The following is a 6058-nucleotide window of genomic DNA, read 5'->3' as shown; positions in this document are numbered from 1 at the left end:
TGATTCCTCTCAGTCAATGGTATACATTCCTTCAGAAACTTCAAGAAAACAACCATGCTTCATACAACTCGAGATTTTAGCCTTTTCTACTTCTCAGGCAACCAGCCAACATTAATTTATGCCTTCCAATGTGCATGCATACAATGGAACAGCTGAAAACATATGACAGAAATAGATTGTAACACACAGATGTATGCAACCTAAAATATGTTGTGTATTTCGAATTTGGACAACCATTTACCCATAATAACAGAAGAATGATTGATTGCGAAAGACCTATGGAGGATGCATCACAAGCGCCATACTCATTAATTCCACTCACAAGCCTTTTCTCGTAGAAGTTCACAGCTTTATAAGACATCTTTAAAAACCAGCCATCAGAGAATACATTTCTGCACATATTAAACATTTCGCTCCATCCGGGTCCATATTTTTTATTAAAAGAAGTCAAAATGCTTGGCATTTCGTTTAATAATAAGAAGGTTTTAAGAATCTAGGTCAAAGGCCAAATTACAAGCATCGCTCTCGCAGCATTATTACACAGATATTTCGCTCGGCAAGGCACCACAACGATGCCTCCGCTTCTATGTGTGTCACAAGCACACCGGACGGAATCGCGTTGTTGCGGAACACCCGAGCATTTCGCTCGTTCTAGATTTCCCAATAGATAAGAAGCATAAGGAAAACAAGGGCCGTTCGAGATTGCGACCTCCCGGAAGCGTTGCTGCGCCACCACTCCTTGACGGAAACCATGCCTCCACAATCCGTAGTATGAACATCATGTAAACCAAGCCACGTTCTTGTCATTCCCCAGACTCTGTATAAAAGAATCAAGTAGACATGGAACTATACACATATATCAATGAATCCTGTAAAACATTTAAAAGGTAATCAGCCACATTTTAACAACACTCTCTGGCTCTTAAATAAGTGATATTTTACTTGCACAGTTTGCAAGGTACAAATTAAACCATAAACTATAATAAAAACAAGATCATAAAGTCATAAATAAATTTATAGAATCCTTCTATCAATATTCTTGTAAAATTCGGCGTGTTTAATGCTATGAAGAATAGCAACTTGAATTTCCACAAGGACAAGAATATGTTATATACACATGCAGATCTCCACTTTCAAATTTATCGAAACATCAGCCAAAATAACTTACGGGATGGTGTGTTGTCACTTGTTGGTGTTCTATGTGGCTCGACCACACTGGCGCTCAATTCCTCCAGGAGTGCCGAAGACCGGGAGGAGGCGATGCTTGCACGACCTATTGCCCAAGCAGATGTCATTTATTTATGTTCAGTTTAGTGGAAAAAATATACCCTGCACAAGATGTTGCAATGGCAAATGCCTCACATAATAAATTATGTTCTACAATGAGAACACAGTCCAATCCTTGATGAGAAAACATTGTTTCAATGATTCCCATGTGCCATCAATAAATCACTTTCCAGAACAGAAAAAGTATATGAGAGTGCATATTGAAAGAAAACGTGTACCAACCGGTAAAAACAATTGCCCATTTAAATAGACTACTAAATAAGCATCCAAAATTTTGGAGATCGGAGTCAGCATACTGAAGAGGAAATGCAGGAAATGGAATGGCCTGCTGGCGTCACCGAAAAATAAGTCCCTCGATTCAGTGATTCATCACCTTGAGGTAAATATCGTACACCCTCTGCTCCTCTTCTTTGAATCATTAATTTCTTTTTGTAAACATAGCCTTTGGCTGTAACTGTGCCAGCCCAGTGAGAACAACACAACACATACTCCCTCCATTCTTTTTAGTCTGCATATAAAATTTGGTCAAAGTCAAACTTTGTTAACTTTGACTAAGTTTATAGAAAAAAATATCAAGATTCACAATATTAGATCAATATTGTTAGATGCATCATAAAATTAATTTTCATACTATATAGCCTTAGTATTGTAGATGTTGATATTTTCTTCTACAAAGTTGGTCAAACTTTACAAAGTTTGACTTTGACCAAATCTTATATGCGGACTAAAAAGAAACGGACAGGGTACTTTCTGTCAAATGTTACAGTACAGAAGGAAAATGAAAGGACTTTGCCACTTTCATGCCAAAAAACTTCCAAGTCATAAGTTACAAAACCATGAAATGTGTGATAAAGTCTAATGTCTAAAATTTTCAGATATTTTCGACTTTGTTTGATCACGTTTTTCCAATTGTTTGCATACTCAGGTGTAGTACACCCTAGAGTAGAAAATCCACTCTCAAAACCTAATGATAACATCTTATAATTAAGAGAAATGCAGTAGGGACCACATGCATGTAGTGATTCAGCAAACAATTTAAAAGTGAAAGTAAGATAAATAACTTACCGATCTGCACTGAAGAGCACTGAAAGTAATTTGAGTTGCCTTCTTGCTAAACAACTTACCACATGCGTGTAGTCGTAGCATGATGTACAGTAAGCAGGAAACATCTATTCTTCAAAAGAACATACAAAGGACATAGTGGCGTGCAGTTTAGTGGCCAAGCAAAAACAAAGGAAACCCTGCACTTTTGAGAAAGAATGTTAGCTTCCTCGAATGACAATATCATTTTCCCTTTCAGATGGCACAAAACAATTTAATAACTACAATTCCTCTTGCTAAACAATACATATCTTGCACACATCCAGATTAATCTTAGTTCACCGACGCTAATCAGTAGAGCTAAGAAAACATAGTTTAGTAGGCCACTCGGGCTCCGGCACTTGCTCCGCTGGGCGCCTGGGCCAGAAAGCACCCAAGTGCTCATCAAACAACACAATGAACACAGAGTAGCAGGCCATTTGTGCGATCCCAGCAGAAACTCAAACAATTCCATTGGAAGGTTAATTAGAGCGAGTGTATTTTCAGCAGAATTCATGAGTCATTCCAAGTTGGATGCCTGCACGATGTAATATTTTCTAATGTATTATACCCTATTCTTAGAAGCTAACTGAAAACAGTATGGACATAAGATAAACACCATGCATCTGCACATCTTAGTTTTCTCATCAGGTAGGAACGGAAGAGTTCAGATAAATGGTTTATACATAAAGAATAGATGCGAGGCACAGTCTAGCATTAGCAGACAGTTCACTGGAGTATTACACAGATTAACCAGTAGCACCCGCGCACATGGACGTATCTTCCTCCTCCCTCTCTCTTCCCTCTTGGACGACTCTCGCTAGTAGCCTGCTCTTCTTACGCCGGTGTTTACCGACGTCCTGCACAAACAGACCAATTTTTTATGTTTTGTAAAACAAATGGACCAAGAATACAACATATATGAGATAAATTCTGAGCATTCAGAATCTTTTTTCAAAAAAAATATGGAATCGACAATAGATAAGCAAGTTTTGCAATAGGTTTACAATGACAAGCTTAAGAATTGTGTATTCAACACTCAATAGATCAGTACTAACTTCTAATAATTCAGTACTAATTGTTGAAAAATTTTGCTTCCACACTAACTTGCACTGAGCTGGAGTAATAAGCGTATGTTCTGGATGAACCTGTTTCAGTTGTTTGGCAAAGTGACGGGATCCTCGGTATAAGCAATTCCACTTTTTGCTGCATGGAGATCAAATAAACACGAAGGTACCCCGTCCCAGGTAGTTGAAGCAAGTGGGTCACCAGAAGAAGCGCTTGAACTCTTTGATTCAACAGATCCATCTAGAAGTGTGAAAGTCAGAATGTTTTCAATCCTATCTGGCTTGTCATCCCAGCGAATGATGGCTAATACAGACAGAAGTTTGAGAGCCTGCTATGTAAGTGTAAGAGCACTTAACAATAAAACAAAGGGATATATTGTTTGTCATCAAGAAAGGCGAGAGTCCTGTACAGCAGACTTCGCCTCCTTTGCTATTGCACGTACATCTTCCTTTCCTGTCCAGGTCCTTGGCATTGAGTCCTTTTCATGAGTAAACTCAAACAGAGGAGAGGACTGAGGAGATCGAACAGGTGTAGGGGAGACGGCGCACAGGCGTAGGCGCATCCTCTGCCTACTCCAGCTAGGCGGTCGTCTCTAATCGACAGCGGCGAGCCGGCGAGGAGGTAGTCGACGACGGGAAGGAGGAGATGGCAGCGGTCGACCCTCGACTCGATGGCGGGCAACTGTAGACACGGCGCTCCCTCCTCTGCTCCTCCTTCCCTCCAGTCCTACAGCTTCGTGGTCTACGGCGAGGTAGTTGATGATGGCAACACCAGGAGGTGGTCGACGACGACGGCGGCTGGCGGAGGCGGCACTCGTCTGCTCATGGTCGGGGGATGGGAATGAACGAGGTTTACTTCTCACGAAAAATCAGGAGGAGATCGGGATGAGTCCGACGACAGTTTTGGGGGAGAGAGAGAGAGACAGAGAGAGAGAGAGAGCTTAGGCGACAGGAGAGGAGAGGATCATGCGGGAGGGAGAAGAAGAACAAAGGGGGATATTACGGGAGTGAAGGAAGGAGATCTCTTGTCAACGATTTCAATTAGTACCAATTACCAAATCTCGCTAAGGCTCGATTGATTGAGTCAGAACTTGCCAAGATAGAACAGGGCCGGAAAGAGCCTTCGATCGATCGGTGCGGTTGTGCCGGGATCGACGGGGGAGTACCAACGAACTACATACGGAGTCCTCCTTAAGGAGTATTATTATAGAAAAGGCAAAGGTCAATGCATTAGGAATGTTAGGGTTTTGAATTAATTGCCATGAAACTGAATTTTATTCATTGGTAACATGCTATCGGTTCATGTCTGTTTGCAACGTGTCTAGTTAGGAAATTTGGAAAGGTTAGGAATGTTTTTTATTGTGAGGGTAAAAAATCCAACATGAGAAGATATGGTGATGGGATGTGAAATGAAAAAACCCAGAAGAAAGTGGTGGAACTATTCAACCAACTCGTCCATTAGGAGTAGAGAAAAAGAAAACATGAAGAGATGGGCTTCGGCGAGGGGGGAAGATACGAACGAACAAAACGACAACCTATGACCGACCATCGCAACCGCAGACTCCTCCTCCGGGAGTAGAGATTAGGAAAGGTAACAATCGATGCATTAGGAAAGTTAGGATTTTGAATTAATTTTCATGAAAATAAGGTTTTATTGTTTGTAAGGTGATATTAGTACCTGCCTATTTGTGACGTGCCTGGTTAGGAAAGTTTGCAAATGTTAAGAAAGTTTTTATTGGGATGGTGAAAAAATCAACATGAGGATATGAAGATGGAAGGTGAGACCAAAATAAACCAGTCGAAAATAAACCAGTCGAAAATAAACTAGTCGAAAATAAGCCGTGGACGCAATTCTACCAACTCAGACATTAGGAATAGAGATAATCAATCTCACACAAAATCATAGCTACAACAACAAAATTGCCAGACCAAACGTTGTCATCACCGTTAGCCGTACAGATCCACCGCCGATTGATATTTGAACCATGCGCCTATGCGCCGCCTGCCTAGTGCCTACCGCCGCCGCCCGTTGCCATCATCAAGACTCGACACAAGTGACGTGCCTGGTTAAAAAAGTTTGCAAATGTTAATGTTAAGAAAGTTTTTATTGGGATGGTGAAAAAATCAACGCGAAGATATGAAGATGAAAGGTGTGATGAAACTGAACCACACGAAAATAAATCAGACGAAAAAAAAACATGAACGCAATTCTATCAACTCAGACATTTGGAGTAAAGATAATCAGTCTCACGCAAAATCATAGCTACAACAACAAAATTACCAGACCAAACGTTGTCCTCACCGTTAGCCATACAGATCCACCGCCGATTGATATTTGAACCACGCGTCAATGCGCCGCCTGCCTAGTGCCTACCGCCGCCGCCCGTTGCCATCATCAAGACTCGACGCAAGTGGATCATATACCAGGAAAACCTTTGTTTCCATAAGCGCCTTCAAACTTTTTTCAACCACACGCTACCACAAACTACAAGTAGTGTTTCTACAACCTTTAAAAAGTCATGTTTTTTCAGGCTCACTTTCCTTGCAAGCACGTGCAATTGGTCATGGCAAAATGGAAAGAGATTGAACCAAAATATGCAAGCACAACGTGAACAAAATCATCA

The 6058-nt window shown here is 41.0% G+C and overlaps 1 long non-coding RNA gene across 1 annotated transcript; it reads right to left on the bottom strand.

The window, feature by feature from the left end:
• Window positions 1–449: 449 nt before the first annotated feature.
• On the bottom strand, window positions 450–1864 carry LOC123087270 (uncharacterized). Its single transcript, XR_006441289.1, has 3 exons — window positions 1661–1864; window positions 1169–1273; window positions 450–817 (listed from the first exon to the last, which is right to left on the bottom strand). It is a non-coding gene; the product is annotated as an uncharacterized lncRNA (long non-coding RNA).
• Between the last annotated feature and the right edge of the window lie 4194 nt (window positions 1865–6058).

The sequence above is a fragment of the Triticum aestivum genome, chromosome 1B, assembly GCF_018294505.1.
Source record: "Triticum aestivum cultivar Chinese Spring chromosome 1B, IWGSC CS RefSeq v2.1, whole genome shotgun sequence".
In the NCBI taxonomy this organism is placed as follows: Eukaryota; Viridiplantae; Streptophyta; class Magnoliopsida; order Poales; family Poaceae; genus Triticum; species Triticum aestivum.
This window is presented reverse-complemented; position numbering and strand designations above follow the sequence as displayed.